The sequence below is a fragment of the Schistocerca serialis genome, chromosome 6 (genome assembly GCF_023864345.2).
Source record: "Schistocerca serialis cubense isolate TAMUIC-IGC-003099 chromosome 6, iqSchSeri2.2, whole genome shotgun sequence".
Classification (NCBI taxonomy): Eukaryota; Metazoa; Arthropoda; class Insecta; order Orthoptera; family Acrididae; genus Schistocerca; species Schistocerca serialis.
The window spans coordinates 496723586-496741259 of record NC_064643.1 but is presented as its reverse complement, the minus strand read 5'-3'; positions in this window follow the sequence as shown (position 1 = coordinate 496741259).

Genomic DNA, 17674 nt, shown 5'->3' with positions numbered 1-17674 from the left:
TAAAAGCAATTCACGCGCCCTACTTCGCGTCAACATGCGCTCATACGATCTCACGCGTTTCATAAACTTTTTGTTCACACGACTTGACAAACCATTCACTTACTTGTTGGGTCAGAACCAACTTGTCGACGATGTATCCGCCACCTGTGCGCTTGCATTAAGGAGAAAACTTAATTCTAACAATATTAAAATTCATAACTTAATTATGCTATTGTCTCTGCCATAATGTCTCTGTTTTATTGAATACTTTCTTACTATCTATCGCTGCAGCTACTGTTTTCGAGTATTTAAGACTTTAGGAAAAAAATTTTTTTACTACGAAAATTTTTCTGCAGGATATTTTTCTGACCTAGTTAGTCATGTGGTCGACCTTCAATCATGGTATTTTACCACCCTGGCAGGGTCGCCATTTTCTAAACATTCTGCATGGTGTCTGTTTGTTCTACATCGTGTCTCCCTACCACTTTCGCGCAACGACGCTCTGAGCGTGTTTTTTTAGGGAATTAACTAGTTTGAACCTGGGACCTGTTGCTGGTAAGGAGACGCCAGACCACACATGACATGTAGAATTCAGAAGAGTTTAGTGGGACTAGCGATGATATAACCAAATACTTAATTATTTCAGCGTCAGCTCCACTGCACTCCCTGTAAAAGAATCTTAATACTAACTAAATTTAGTGGAAGGGGTTCAAGGCTTTCCTATTTTTAGTTAGCTGGTAAAATAACGTCGAAAAAGCAGTTACTTTTACCATTGGAAATTTTATTCTATTTACAAAACATCGTTTATAAATTGCACTATTGATAAAAGGAAATGTTTTAATACAGGATGGTAAAAACCAACTGCGTTCAACAAAAATGTGAACGAATATTCCCTGAACGGGTTTCCAAGTTCTACAATGGATCGAAGGATGACCTATGCCATATCACATCTATAATCTAGGTTAAATTAAGTTTCACAACAGAGAAAACTATCAAAATGGTCTACAGTAACCCTCAATTATCTTTAATTACTTATCCAACTTGTCGTAAATTACAGTGGCTGATGTGGCTTCTCAATAACTATATAACAGAAAAATCATCGCGTTTCAGATTTTTACTTCAAGTGGCAAATGTGAACACAATGAGCTTTAATTGAGATCGACACTAGTATTACGCAAAAAGGGGGTGTAACAGATGAGACTTCTGCAGTTCTGAGTGAAGCTTTATGCGCCGTTATGCGGCATCGCGTGCGTTCATTACCTTGTCGGTGTTCGTCAGGGAGCGGCGGCCGGCGAAGCTCCGTCCAGCTCTCCCTCTCGGAAGCAACTCTCCGTCCTAACTTCTCCTTACTACAATTTACCGAAGTTGGTTTAAAAAAAAACTATCTGGCTGTGTTTTCATCTGACCAATCAGGGTCTCAATGTTAACCTTAAGTTCCACCTACAAAAATTCTGTCTATCCAATGATAAACGTTATACTTTTCGTGGTGGGGCAATGTTTTTAAAGTTTGCAACGTGACACAGACGCGAAAAAGTCTCACGCTAAAACTTGCGGATGGTGTAGTCATAACGGTTAGCTGGCGACGTGGGTGTCCATCCCTTATCGTAGGGCCTTCTCACTTAACACGGTTCTGCTCTTGGCTTCTGTTCTCGTTTCTCTCCTTGGAACTGCGTGTGTCTCACGGTGGGAAGGTATGACATGCATTTAAGCATTCTTGTGTTAGTCTGTGGTATTCCATTTGCTCACTCGTTACTCGTATTACTTTGGTTAATTTAACGTCACGATTTATTTGGAGCTATGTGACATACCACTGGATTTGCTTATCATGTCAGGGTTTTCATGGAAGTTGTCGGATTTGCCTGACACTTTACACGATCTGTGAGGATAATAGCTTCAATAACAGTAATTCTCACAGTTTTAATATGAAAATCTGTAGGATTATAAAGTTGTAGGATTCTAATTAATCTAACCATAAGTCGACAAGCCATAAATACAACTTTCCTTATTTCTGTTGAAACCAACTGAAACACATAAAACAAAACAGCACATTGTGGTGTATACATTTTTTTAAAAATTATGTATAATTAGATAGGATGTACATGGGCAAAACAATTTATCTAATGCTATAAATGCACTGCTATGGTAACTAAATTTGACTGCAAGAAAGGAAACGGAATTGCCCATTTTCACATAACAGTACAACATTTATTTTCTCACAGTCGGTTTTCACAGGAGACCTGATCATTGTTTTTTGAAAATGTATGTAGCACACATCCATTTATGTGTTTATTATAGCATCACACAAAAATTTGAAGTATCAATTAAGAACATTTTGAGAGTTTTGATGCAGATATTTCCCCTTTAGATATTGTACAGGATGATTCAGCTGCCCTACAGATAGGTTTTATGCAACCCACAATACCCTCAAAAACACATGCCTTATTTTCAGTTCCTCTCGCTCGTTATACACAAACTCCAGTCCTACAGGAAAAATGGGAAGGATCTCTTTGTAGAAAATTTAATTTTGTTAAGTTTGTACTCTGATATGTTTTTGCTGGAGGCCTCAGTTTTTGAGTTCAAGAAAAACACATTTGAAGGTCACTTTTTTACATTTTTCTTAAATAATTCGAAACACTACAGCCTCTAGCGAAAACGTTTCTCAGTACAATATTTAACTACATTAAATTTCCTACAGAAAGGTCCTGTTTATTTATTCTGGAGGACTCATAATTCACACGAGAATATGAAAATCTTGCATGTTGTATTTCAAGTGTTTCAGGTTGCATAAAACCCATAGGTAGGCGCAACTGAATGTTGTTAGCAAAAATATCGAAAAGTTCTTGACTAGTTTACTTTGCATTTTCGTGGGATGCTCTAATAAACACTCAAACGGATATAGGATATATGAGTGTTTATTAGAGCATCCCACAAAAATCTGAGGTGAACAAGTCAAGAACTTTCCGAGATTTTTGGTAACAACATTAAACAACAACTTGTCTTTATATAGTAGCACAAGTTAAAGTTGATGTGTACATGGTTAGTGTGAAGTAATGGCATTACTTTCTCGATATGTTGTATCATCTTTATCAACACCAATCTTGTCAATGGATTCCACTAATAACAGTTTGTTTCTCGTCTTCGTTAGTAAATTTTTGACTAAACTTAATGTTCGTTTGGCTCATTATGCTGAGAGTCCACTAAAAAACTTCTTTTCTGCAGTCTGTAAAGCTAGATAAAAGTTTCCCTTTGTATGAAAAAGTCTTATTATCCATTCATTAATTTCAATTTTAAATCCTCATTTGTTGTTACTTTAATCAACTCCCTCCCGTAGTGATAATGGTGTGGTGTTTGTGAGTCGTTCCAGAACCCAATCTGAAATGGTCATGTTAGGAACATCGTGTTAAGAATTTAATAATCTTCTTTAGGTAATTCAAAATATCAGAGAACTATCAGAACGTCATCATCTGTTTCCACAAAGGAAGGATTAGAAACTGATCGAGTTGGCTCTGACCTGCTCAGCCTTTTTTAAAAGCAAATTATGACAAACGAAATGAAGAAATGGTTATCTTTGTTTTGATCAAAATTTAGTTCATCTCCATTCATCTGTAGAATCATTTATTATAAACCAGTTAAAGAAGCTACATCATTCTTTCTACACAACCCCTTTTAAGTAATTATCGTTGTTTTCAACACTTCTACGTCTGCTTCAAACGAGTCCTCACAGTATATTTTCTGAACCAACGTTGGAGTAATGACATCACATAGCGAGTGCGGGTGTCCCGCATATGGCCCTGTGCATGAAGGAGAGTACAGAAAACTTCACATCCGCCGAATCCGAATGATACGTGAGGAATTATATCTGCTTGTTTAGTACTTCCAGTTACTTGGTTTTTCATTAAAATGTCCTATTTTCTCCACGAGTTACTCACGAAAATTATTCACAATTATGCTGAAACACGTGAAAATTAAACACAAGCTCTCCGCATAATCTAGCAAATTTAGCGAGAATTCATCGAAATACACGACGAAAATGCGGTGGAGTACATACGGACAGCTGAATATCACACATTTTACAGTTTTGTAATTGCAGGTAACACCACTGAATATTTCATCATTTAGGTGAAGAGTCACTCAACAACAGACTCTCCCAAGTCATAAAAGCAGAAAAGCCAAAATTTTCTACATTGTTTTCAGGTTTTTATCAAGGCTTGGGATTAACAAAGTCTCGCAACATTATTGACTAAATTGTAATCACAACCCAAGACAAATAAACAACGATTCAGCCTATGACAAGTTACTGGAGAACATATTCGTCAGTGGTACACATTTCATTAGAATCCATAAAGATAATGGGAATGCAGAACTCAGAGACAAAACAGGCACAACGTAATATCATCAAAACTATTCACAGAAGTTGTAGAGAAACTTTTCAGATCTTTAGACTAAGAAAAAGTGGAAGGGATGCATGTTAACAGGAATCTGAATTACAAATGTAAATACACTGAGGCGAACCTAATATCGTGTCTGACCTCTTTTTGCTTTGACGTGTCGTGGACCCAACAAGTCCTTGGAAGTCCCCCGCAAAAATATTGAGCCATGCTGCTTCTATGGCCGTCTCTAACTGCGAAAGTGTTGACGGTGCAGGATTCTGTGCAGAAACTGATTTCTCGATTATGCCCCATAAATGTTCGATGGGTTTTATGTCGGTCGGTCTGGGTGACCAAATCACTCGCTCAAATTGTCCAGAATATTCTGATGTGGCGCATTACGATCTACAGAAATTCTATCGTACTTTTGGAACACGAGGTCCATAAAGGCTGCAATTGGTCTCCAGGCAGCCGAGCATAACCATTTACAGTCAATGAAGGACCAGTCCATTCCATGAAAACACAGCCCATATCATTATGGTGCCACCACCAGCTTGCACATGGCTTTCCGACAGCTTGGATCTATGGCTTTGTGGGATTTGTGCCACCCTACCATTAGGTCTTACCAAATGAAATCGGGACTCATCCGATCAGGCCACGGTTATCCAGTTTTCTAGGGTCCAACCAATATGGTCACGAGCCCGGGGAGGTTCTGTAGGCGATGTAAGGTGGGCATATGATGTAATGTGACTTGCAGGAACAACATGGAGGCGTGAATATCAAGACCACAGTGCGTGTAACAGTCCAGAGGAGGTACTTATCCAGCAGTGGATGTCCAATTTTCGATGATGTTGTACTTCAAAAGCCGCTTTGTCCATAAGTCATTGTTACGTAAATTACTGGTACATACTTTTAATATTGATCAACAATTCACTTGTCGAGCTCCTTCAAACCTAGTAGCGAAACTAAAGTTATTCAAATTTCGCCGTAAATTGCCCACTTTATTTATTACTAAAGGTTCAAATCTCGACAGTTTGTCTCCTACTAATTTTATTGACTAAAATGCTCCTAGTTACGTATTGTGGACTTCTTTGTCGTCTGGAAAGGCTGACATTTTCCTGTGCGGGTTGATAAACTGGAAGAATACGCAACAGCTGCCATTAAGATACTGCCCGTGTATTGCTGAGACACATTTACAATAAATTGTGCGGAATACAAATCATCTGTTTTGCGTTTCCGCGACTACAGAGAACTGGACAAAAGATAAAGGTTCCTGCAGTAAACAAGATGAACGTCTGCCTCCCGGTCGTATAGCAGGACATAACAAATGTTTATATGCGTGTAGTTACTCTGGGAAAAAATATGATTCTTTCTTCCGCAGTTTATTTTATCTCGCGCGGCTGCAAACCATTCGCTGCGTCGCCCGCAGGCCAAGCAAATATGTCTTGCGCAGCATAAAGAGGCCAAGGCATTTCCCCACAAGTGAAACTGCCCTAAGATGGCACAGAGCTTTGGCGGAAACACAGCCTTTTTCATTCTTTACCTTCATATAATTACGTACAGAGCAGTAGTGCGTTCTGTAATAAATAAATCTTGCCTGATGTACGCATGTATTGTTTTCAGTGGCAGACTGTTTTGGAAGAATTTTGCTCTCGAAATTTCAGGTACCGTTATAAACTGGAAGCCACTAAAAACTATAACAAAGTTTGAAATTCTGTGTCTTACGTGCAGCCGTTAACTACTGCGCTCTGGGAACCCCCATATTTTGCCTCTGTTTTCACTGGTTTGCAAGGCGAAGAGTTGGACATAAGATCGAAAATTAATCGAAAGATAACGAACTTCTCGTAAAGAAAGGCAACTTTCGTAACTTTCTTTCCTATTTAGAAAGGAATATCTACAATTAATATAAGATCTCGGACACGTCGACATTTGTAAACCAGACTTTTCGGTGAATGCTAGTGATGAAAAGCTGGAGTTTCCAGAGGGGTTCCAGTGTTCAGTCACCGCGACATTTTGACGAGTATCATATTCAGCATCTTGTGGCGAAGTGTCACGACACTGCAGATGTCCTTACATATACATGCACGGGTCGGCCGTTTCCTCCACCTGGGGCCTGGTATGACAAGAATGGCACTCGTAGAAACGTAGCGGCATTAACACTTACACCGAGCTGGAAACTCTAGAGCTTTTTATCGCCTTCACATTTAATCATTGGAAGTACTTTAAAAATCTAAAATTTAGCTGAAGTATATTGCATATATATCTATACCGATACGTTTCTTACACATTTACATAAATCTTTTGTGAACTATGCACACAAAGCTGAGGACGACACTGGACAGCGGCAAGAGTCACAAACATTTGACTTTTTACGCGAAACACCTGAAACAGATTGTTAAGCGCAATAGAGAAAAATGGCGTAGTTCTAATGATTGAAACTCAAATAACTGGCCCAATGGCAAGCTTGAAATTTTTGTGACCTACATATAACAATTTCCTATGTTGATCTTTTGGCCGACAAATATCATCAGAGGAGTGCAATAAGGATATAGTATCCCATAACCATTAGATTCTTTACAGACAGATGATATTGTCCTAGTGGAAAAGTGAAGTTAACCAAGATGTCAGATTAATACTAGGTCATAAACACGCTCACACTATTCTTTCTTTGCAAATAACCAAACGTTTATTAAAAACGCAGAAGACTATCTTCAGTTGGCAGCACACTGCCTTAACCAAACAGGTAAGAACTACATTAAAATATGTCAATAAAACAGCTAAATTAAAGATCTTAAAAGTTAAATTTCCAGTACATTCTGAGATAGTAGTAGATAAACAACACTTTCAGCTGTTAGTTTGTGATATTAGCAGTGTATATGAAAACAAAGCCAGTGTTGTTGTCGTTGTAGTTGCTGTGGTCCTCAGTCCAGAGACTGGTTTGCTGCAGCTCTTCATGCCACTCTATCCTGTGCGAGCTTCTTCATCTCCCAGTACCTACGGCAACCTACATCCTTCTGAATCTGCTTAGTGTATTCATCTCTTGGTCTCCTTCTGCGATTTTTACCCTCTACGTTGCCTTCCAGTACTAAATTGGTGACCCTTGATGCCTCAGAACATGTCCTAGCAACCGATCCCTTCTTCTAGTCAAGTTGTGCTACAAATTTCTGATCTCCCCATTCTGTTCAGTACCTCCTCATTAGTTATACGATGTACCCATCCAATCTTCAGCATTCTTCTGTAACACCACATTTCGAAAGCTTCTGTTCTCTTCTTATCGAAACTATTTATTGATACATGGCTACACTCCATACACTCCATACAAATACTTTCAGAAACGACTTCCTGACACTTAAATGTTGACTCTATGTTAACAAATTTCTCTTCTTCAGAAACGCTTTCCTTGCCATTGCCAGTCTACATTTTATATCTTATCTATTTCGACCATCATCACTTATTTTGGTCCCCAAATAGCAAAACTCATCTCCTACTTTCAGTGTCTCATTTCCTAATCCAATTGCCTCAGCATCTCCCGATTTAATTCGACTACATTCCATTATCCTAGTTTTGCTTTTGTTGAAGTTCATCTTATATCCTCTTTTCGAGGTACTGTACATTCCGTTCAGCTGCTCTTCCAGATCCTTTGCTGTCTCTGACAGAATTACAATATCATCGGCAAACCGCAAAGTTTTTATTTGTTCTCCATGGATTTTAATTCCTACTCCGAATTTTTCTTTTGTTTCCTTTACTGCTTGCTCAATATGCAGATTGAATAACATCTGGGAGAGGTTACAACCCTGTCTCACTCCCTTCCCAACCACCGCTTCCCTTTCATGCCCCTGAACTCTTATAAGTGTCATCTGGTTTCTGTACAAATTGTAACTAGCCTTTCGCTCCCTGTATTTGACCCTTGTCACCTTCAGAATTTGAAAGAGAGTATTCCAGTCAACATTGCCAAAAGCTTTCTCTAAGTCTACAAATGCTAGAAACGTAGATTTGAGTTTCCTTAATCTATCGTCTAAGATAAGTCGTAGGTCAGTGTTGCCTGACGTGTTCCAACATTTCTACAGAATCCAAACTGATCTTCCCCGAGGTCGGCTTCTACCAGTTTTTCCATTCGTCTGTAAAGAATTCATATTAGTATTTTTCAGCCACGACTTATTATTTTCACATCTGTCAACACCTGCTTTCTTTGGGATTGGAATTATTATATTCTTCTTGAAGTCTGAGGGTATTTTGCCTGTCTCATATATCTTGCTCAGCAGATGGTAGAGTTTTTCAGGGCTGGCTCTCCCAAGGCTATAAAGATATCTTTAATTTTCCTGTAGGCAGTATCTATCTTACCTCTAGTGATATATGCCTCTACATCCTTACATTTGTCCTCTAGCCATCCCTGCTTAGCCATTTTGAACTTCCTGTCGATCTCATTTTTGAGACGTTTATATTCCTTTATGCCTGCTTCATTTACTGCATTTTTATATTTCTCCTTTCATCAGTTATATTCAATATTTCTTGTGTTACCCAAGTATTTATAGTAGCCCTCGTCTTTTTACCTACTTGATCCTCTGCTGCCTTAACTACTTCATCTCTCAATGCAACCCATTCTTCTTCTACTGTATTTCTTTCCCCCATTCCTGTAAATTGTTCCCTTATCCTCTCCCTGAAACTCTGTACAACCTCTGGTTTAGTCAGTTCATCCAGGTCCCATCTCCTTAAATTCCCACCTTTTAGCAGTTTCTTCAGTTTCAATCTACAGTTCATAACCAATAGATTGTGGTCAGAGTCTACATCAGCCCCTGGAAATGTCTTACAATTTAAAACCTAGTTCCTAAATCTCTGCCTTACCATTATACACTCCTGGAAATTGAAATAAGAACACCGTGAATTCATTGTCCCAGGAAGGGGAAACTTTATTGACACATTCCTGGGGTCAGATACATCACATGATCACACTGACAGAACCACAGGCACATAGACACAGGCAACAGAGCATGCACAATGTCGGCACTAGTACAGTGTATATCCACCTTTCGCAGCAATGCAGGCTGCTATTTTCCCATGGAGACGATCGTAGAGATGTTGGATGTAGTCCTGTGGAACGGCTTGCCATGCCATTTCCACCTGGCGCCTCAGTTGGACCAGCGTTCGTGCTGGACGTGCAGACCGCGTGAGACGACGCTTCATCCAGTCCCAAACATGCTCAATGGGGGACAGATCCGGAGATCTTGCTGGCCAGGGTAGTTGACTTACACCTTCTAGAGCACGTTGGGTGGCACGGGATACATGCGGACGTGCATTGTCCTGTTGGAACAGCAAGTTCCCTTGCCGGTCTAGGAATGGTAGAACGATGGGTTCGATGACGGTTTGGATGTACCGTGTACTATTCAGTGTCCCCTCGACGATCACCAGTGGTGTACGGCCAGTGTAGGAGATCGCTCCCCACACCATGATGCCGGGTGTTGGCCCTGTGTGCCTCGGTCGTATGCAGTCCTGATTGTGGCGCTCACCTGCACGGCGCCAAACACGCATACGACCGTCATTGGCACCAAGGCAGAAGCGACTCTCATCGCTGAAGACGACACGTCTCCATTCGTCCCTCCATTCACGCCTGTCGCGACACCACTGGAGGCGGGCTGCACGATGTTGGGGCGTGAGCGGAAGACGGCCTAACGGTGTGCGGGACCGTAGCCCAGCTTCATGGAGACGGTTGCGAATGGTCCTCGCCGATACCCCAGGAGCAACAGTGTCCCTAATTTGCTGGGAAGTGGCGGTGCGGTCCCCTACGGCACTGCGTAGGATCCTACGGTCTTGGCGTGCATCCGTGCGTCGCTGCGGTCCGGTCCCAGGTCGACGGGCACGTGCACCTTCCGCCGACCACTGGCGACAACATCGATGTACTGTGGAGACCTCACGCCCCACGTGTTGAGCAATTCGGCGGTACGTCCACCCGGCCTCCCGCATGCCCACTATACGCCCTCGCTCAAAGTCCGTCAACTGCACATACGGTTCACGTCCACGCTTTCGCGGCATGCTACCAGTGTTAAAGACTGCGATGGAGCTCCGTATGCCACGGCAAACTGGCTGACACTGACGGCGGCGGTGCACAAATGCTGCGCAGCTAGCGCCATTCGACGGCCAACACCGCGGTTCCTGGTGTGTCCGCTGTGCCGTGCGTGTGATCATTGCTTGTACAGCCCTCTCGCAGTGTCCGGAGCAAGTATGGTGGGTCTGACACACCGGTGTCGATGTGTTCTTTTTTCCATTTCCAGGAGTGTATAATCTACCTGAAACCTTCTAGTGTCTCCAGGCCTCTTCCATGTCTACAACTTTCTTTCATGATTCTTGAACCAAGTGTTAGCTATGATTAAGTTATGCTCTGTGCAAAATTCTACCAGGCAGCTTCCTCTTTCATTCCTTACCCCCATTCCATGTTCACCTACTACTTTTCCTTCTCTTCCTAACATCGGATTCCAGTCACCAATGACAATTAAATTTTCGTCTCCTTTCACTATCTGAATAATTTCTTTTGTCTCATTATGCATTTCATCATCTGCGGTGCTAGTTGGCATATAAACTTGTACTACTGTGGCAGGCGTGGGCTTCGTGTCTATCTTGGCTCCAATAATGCGTTCACTATGTTGTTCGTAGTAGCTTAGCCGCACTCCTATTTTTTTTAATTCCCTGACCAGATGACTTGTTCCTCCTGACACCGAACTTCACTAGTTCGCACTATATCTAACTTTAACCTATCCATTTCCTTTTTTAAATTTTATTACCTACCTGCCCGATTAATGAATCTGACATTACACGCTCCAGTACATAGAACGCTAGTTTTCTTTCTCCTGATAACGACGTCCTCATGCGTAGACCCCGCTCAGAGATCGGAATAATAGACTATTTTACCTCCGGGATATTTTACCCAAGAGGAAGCCATCATCATTTAACCATACAGTAAAGCTGCATGCCCTCGAGAAAAATTACGGCTGTAGTTTCCCCTTGCTTTCAGCCGTTCGCAGTGGTAGCACAGCAAGGCCGTTTTGGTTAATGTTACAAGGTCATATCAGTCAATCATCCAAACTGTTGCCCCTGTAACTTCTGAAAAGGCTGCTGCCCCTCTTCAGGAGCCACACGTTTGTCTGGCCTCTCAACAGATGTGGTTGCACCTACGGTAAGGCTATATGTATCTCTGAGGCACGCAAGCCTCCCCACCAACGGCAAGGTCCATGGTTCATGGTGGCGTATAGTATTCCATAAACATTAATTTCTTTACAGATAGTTGATATTGTTAGATAGTGGAAATTTGAAGTTAACGAAGTTGTCACATTAATACCAGGGAACACACACGCTCACACTATTCTGCTCTTTGCAAATAACCAAACATTTATTAATAATGTAGAAGATCATCATCAGTTTTCGGCACACTGCCATAACCATACATGTAAGAACTACATTAAAAGATGTCAGTCAAACAGCTAAATTAAAGATCTTAAAGTGAAATTTCCAGTACATTCTGGGTTAGTAGGAGATGAACAACACTTTCAGCGGCTAGGTTGTGATATTATCAGTGTATGTGAAAACAACGCCAATAATAAATTAAATAAGTTTCAAATAATTTGTTGCACACTAGGTGGCAAGAAAATCAGGTAGGTAGAGCTAATCTTTTATGAAGTAATGGCACTCCTATGTTGTCTTGGAGATATTAACAGCTGTAAAAGAAGTATACATTCTGCTGAAATGATATTTTTAATATTAGGTAACGTGGTGTACCCTAAATGAAAACATTTACAAACGTGTAAAAAAAAAATTAATAGACAGAACGAACAAGAACTCCATCGACATACTTTCAGAGGTGTAGTGTCGACCAAAACAAGAAAAAAATTCAATCAAACATGAGCCCTAAAAGGCGTACCTTATCATCTATAAGTACTTTATCATCATCGATGTTGTGAAAAACATCTCTTCTACTGAAAGCTCTTTGCATTCCATATTTTTGGTGGAGGTAGCGTGGACCCAAAAAAAAAAAAAAAAATCCAGTCAACATGGGGTCTAAAATGCGTACCTTAAGAGTTATGGGCACTTTTTCAGTAGAAGAGATGCGTTTCACGTTAACGAAGATGAACAATTGGTCATATTTCTTAAGGTATGCATCTTAGAGCCCATGTTTTCTGGGAATTTTTTTGTTCTTGGTTTAATACTACCACCTTTGAAAGTTTTTTTGGCGAAGTTCTGGTTCACCTTGCATACCGTGTTAATGAAAAAATACAGCAGTAATGTATAAAGTGGAAACAACGTGAACGGGGAACTTAGAATCGCCAAACAAGTTATTATTCAGAAACGAAAATGAAAGAGAAATTGAGGTAGATCAAGAAACAAATTACTTCAGTGAAGACGGAACAAACTGTAAGCAGAAGTGAGGGAGAAGGATAAAGAAGATGTTTTAGTAAATGTCTTGAACTCGCAATAGACCGCCCTCTTCGTCAGTGTGAAATCAGAAGCTCGAATAAACTTACGCTAAATATGACTTTACAGCACTTCATAATCTGTTGCTGCTGCATACCGTGTACTGAATTTTCGCCTACACTGGGCCGTTGCAGCGCTCTGCAGATTTTGGATGTCATTGCTAACAAGAAGATATCTTATTCAAAAGTACCGTGGATTTTGTACATTCGTTTCATAAATAGCTTAATAATTTACATTTGATGTCTGGAATAAACACGGCTTAAAGTTGTGGAGAGATAAATGCCAGACCATTTCACTTGCTTCCAACACGTAGCGCCGGCCGGTGTGGCCGTGCGGTTCTAGGCGCTTCAGTCTGGAACCGCGTGACCGCTACGGTCGCAGGTTCGAATCCTGCCTCGGGCATTGATGTGTGTGATGTGCTTAGGTTAGTTAGGTTTAATTAGTTCTAAGTTCTAGGCGACTGATGACCTCAGAAGTTAAGTCGCATAGTGCTCAGAGCCATTTGAACCAACACGTAGCGCAGGTCGCATGTTAGAAGCTTTTTGTTACAGGGAAAGAAGGGATAGCCACTTTTAGCTTTTTCACTACATTTGATGTTAAAGGCGACTCTTTGCTTTAACAAATTATTCTGCGGTAGCTCTGACAAATGAAGAGACCACGGAAAAATGGGGTACACATTTTGAACATTGCTCAGGAGGGTCAATTCAGTCTTTCAATATTACAAAAAATACATAAAACACTCCAGCCGAATGTAACAAATACAATAATGGTCCCAAATTTAGTGACTGTCGAGGATGTACAGTTAACTTCTTGAATGTATGCGTATTTTTCATAAGCTACTGGTAGTAACTCTGTAAGTATACTCCTAGAATTCGTTACTTGCAAAACATTCATGTTTAACTAACGAAAAATTTCATATTGCGAAACAATTACGATTACACGTTTGATGGAGCCATAAGAATTGGCCAGGTCCCTGTGATTAATACCCAGGCTCGACGTTTACTTAAAGACCACCAGAATGCTCTAAATCAACTGGTGTCCAGGCTCCACTTTAAGTAATCATGTATCTGAAAGCTTACATTCCTTCACAACCAGAGCTTCTCTGACTTAGTATGCCTTGAAATAATACTTCGCTTTGCAACATGCTTTTATGAAGGTCGTCCAACCTCGTACAATATCTTGTTGAACTGGAATGACTTTTTAAGGCTTTGAATTCACTCTTGCGATTTGAGAAGCATTAAACCAGTCTTTTGATAATTCGGCAATGACTTTGTTTTTCATCAAACCAAAGTTTTTATCACATTCCAAGTAAGAGTATGGTATTGGTGGAAATACTATTTTGACACGATCTAATCTCTTGAAGGTGTGAACGAGATGCTGAAGGTATAAATACTACACGCTGTCCTGAGCACGAATCACAGAATATTACAAGAACCCATACTTTTAGATAAAGGGTTTCACTCACATAATTGTGCAAAAAGCTAACAACTTCATTCGCTCCTTTATTCCATACGTCTTCAGTGTAGATGTAAAATATTGCATCACTGTTGGACATTTGATGAATGTTGAAACACCAAAACAACAAATTCGCCCAAAACAATGAAGACCTGAAACTTCCTGGCAGATTAAAACTGTGTGCCGGACTGCGACTCGGGCAAGTGCTCTACGAACTTTCTTTTTTTCATTTTGTTCGTTGTTGATCATTGTGTTTGGTCGTTGCGGACGTCACATGACATCTGTTCAAGTTTGTTTGTTGGTCCTTCCACTCAGTTTTTTTATTACAGAGGCCGACCAGCTCTCTGACCGTGAGATACCCAAGCACGACTCACGACCCGTCCTTACAGCTTCAATTCTGCCAGTACCTCGTCTCCTACCTTTCAAACTTCATAGAAGCTCTTCAGCGAATCTTGCAGAACTAGCACTCCTGGAAGAAAGGATATTACGGAGACATGTCTCAGCCACAGCCTTTTGCCAAACAGGAGTTTCACTGATTCTTACGGAAAGAGCAATCTCTCGCATTGGAATCGTCATGCTTAGGTCTCCTACGAGCATTTAATGTAACAGAAATTAAGGTGGTTAAATAGGAAGGTTGATCATTCCAGTTACCAAACAAATTAAAATTCTTGATGAGCTGTTGTCATTCATGGGGATTGATACACTCAAACAGTGAGCATTTGCAGTCACTGCCTAATTCATGAGACATTGCCCTAAGGTCCCCACGAAAATCGGTTGACAGATGGCTTCTCATGTTCACCTTGAGATGATCCACACATCTTAAAGATCCAAAGAGAACCGTACTACCATCAAGCGTCAGACTGAACACTGTAACTATAAGGAAACAACACAGAGTAAGAAACTGAACTTACCACATTCGCACTCGCAACCCAGCTGACTTAACAGGGATGATACAAACAGTAGAAGCAAAGCTTGGCCTTGCCCCATTCTTTCTGTGAGAAGACCAACGTAGAACGTTCTTTCCGTTACCACTAAAAGTAAAACCCTTTGCATATCGGTGACTTGCAACGCTATCTGTATGTCATTTCCACTGCCTTGTAGTACCGCCCCTGCTCATAAGGATATGCCATAAACTTATTTGCTAAATAAGCTGATGTACCCCGTTTTTTCCGTGGTTTCTTCAAACGGCTTTCTAGTATGCCAAAGTGGAAGTATTCCGAAAAACATCTATTTCGGAGCTATTACATCCAAATATAGCAATTTATTGCGCGGTGAAAGGTTTTTAGGGACGAAATTCTTCCATTTTTACATTGTGGTATTATATGTTACATCTCCGTATATCTTTAGGAAAATTAAAATATTAATTGCACGTAGTCACTGTCCACGTCATTGGTAGCTAATGGTAGTAGTGTTTCCTGTCGTGGTTACTGTACAATAAGCCGTAACGGTTTAGAATATGTTTTCCACTCGCCAGGCACTGCTCCCTTCTTCCGTATACAATCAGAACTACGGGAAACTTCCACTAAATGTGAAAGTAAAGTGAGCCTGCCGCGAGTCGACAGATCGAGTCGCGCTCTCAATAATATTCGTCTTTGGCCTGACCAATCGCGCCGGCAGCGGCCTCGCTGTCTTGAAGTTCATTACATGAATTCGCAATGGACGTACGAGTACAGGTCGTAGACGCTTGATTGATGACATGTGGAAGTTCGGGTGGGACCGCAAGTCGTGCACGGATAGCCAAATGGTTGCCGGCACGGTAGCTCAGCGTGATCGGTCAGAGTTGCCTTCTGTAAAAAAAAATTGAGTTACTGGATCAACAACGAACTTTGACGGTTGTCATGGGACGTCCGCACCGAACAAATGCAACGAACAATTACGAACCAAAAGAAAGGGTGGTAAGGCGACCGCTCGCTATAAGCGGGAAATCCTGGTTAAAGTCCCCGTCCGGAACAAATTTTCACTGTCGTCATTCCATTCTACAGCTGACTGCTTGTTATCTTTATTCGCAACTGTGAATTCATTTAATGTCTTTAATGTAGCCATAATTGTTGTTTACACGGTGAAGCGGGTTCGTGTGCAACGGGTGTTGACATTTTAAATAGCATTATTATTAAGCTACTAATTTTGATGTTGCTGGAACGCCTGGTCGCTCGTTATTTGTTAATAGTAAAGTATCGGTATCACACTAATTGAGTCACCTAGGTCAAGTGCCTGTGTACTTGCATTTTTCTAATCAATTTTTTGTCAAGCGTTAAACTTTCAGTTATTGCTCAAGTACCTGTGCGTTGATTTAATCTCGGAGGCTTTGCTGTGAAATTCTGGTGTGTCCACTTTTATCACCTGATTTTATTGTTAATTACACTGAGGTGCGCGTTGGACTGTTTACAACTACACTATGTGATCAAACTATCCGTAAACCTGGCTGAAAATGACTTACAAGTTCGTGACGCCCCCATCGGTAATGCTGGAATTCATTATGGTGTTGGCCCATCCTTAGCCTTGATGACAGCTTCCACTCTCGCAGGCATGCGTTCGGTCAGGTGCTGGAAGGTTTCTTGGGGAATGGCAGGCCATTCTTCACGAAGTGCTGCACTGAAGAGAGTCGGTGAGCCTTGGCACGAAGTCGGCGTTAAAAAACATCCCAAAGGTGTTCTATAGGATTCAGGTCAGGACACTGTGCAGGCCAATTCATTACAGGGATGTTATTGTCGTGTAACCACTCCGTCACAGGCTGTGCATTATGGACGGCTGCTCGATCGTGTCGAAAGATACAATCGCCATCGCCGAACTGCTCTTCAACAATGGGAAGCAAGAAGGTGCTTAAAACATCAATGTAGGCCTATGCTGTGATAGTGTCGCGCAAAACAACAAGGGGTGCAAACCCCCTCTGTGGAAAAAAAGGACCACACCATAACACCACCGCCTCCGAATTTTATTGTTGGCATAACACATGCTGGCAGATGTCGTACACCGGGTATTCGCCATACCCATACCCTGCCATCAGATCGCCACATTGCGTATCGTGATTCGTCACTCCACAAACGTTTTCCATTGTTCAATGTTACGCTCCTTACACCAAGCGAGGCGTCGTTTCGCGTTTACCGGCGTTATGTGTGGCTTATGATCAGCCGCTCGACCATGAAATCCAAGTTTCCTCACCTCCCGCCTAACTCTTATAGTACCTGCAGTGAATGCTGATGCATTTTGGAATTCCAGTGAGATGGTCTGCATAGATGTCTGCCAATTACACATTACGACTTTCTTCAACTGTCGGCGGTCTCTGTCAGACGATTTCGATCTGCACTCTTTTGTGCTGTGCGTGTCACTTCACGTTTCCACTTCACTACCACATCGCAAACAGTGGAACTAGCAATGTTTAGGAGTGTGTCAATCTCGCTTACAGACGTATGACACAA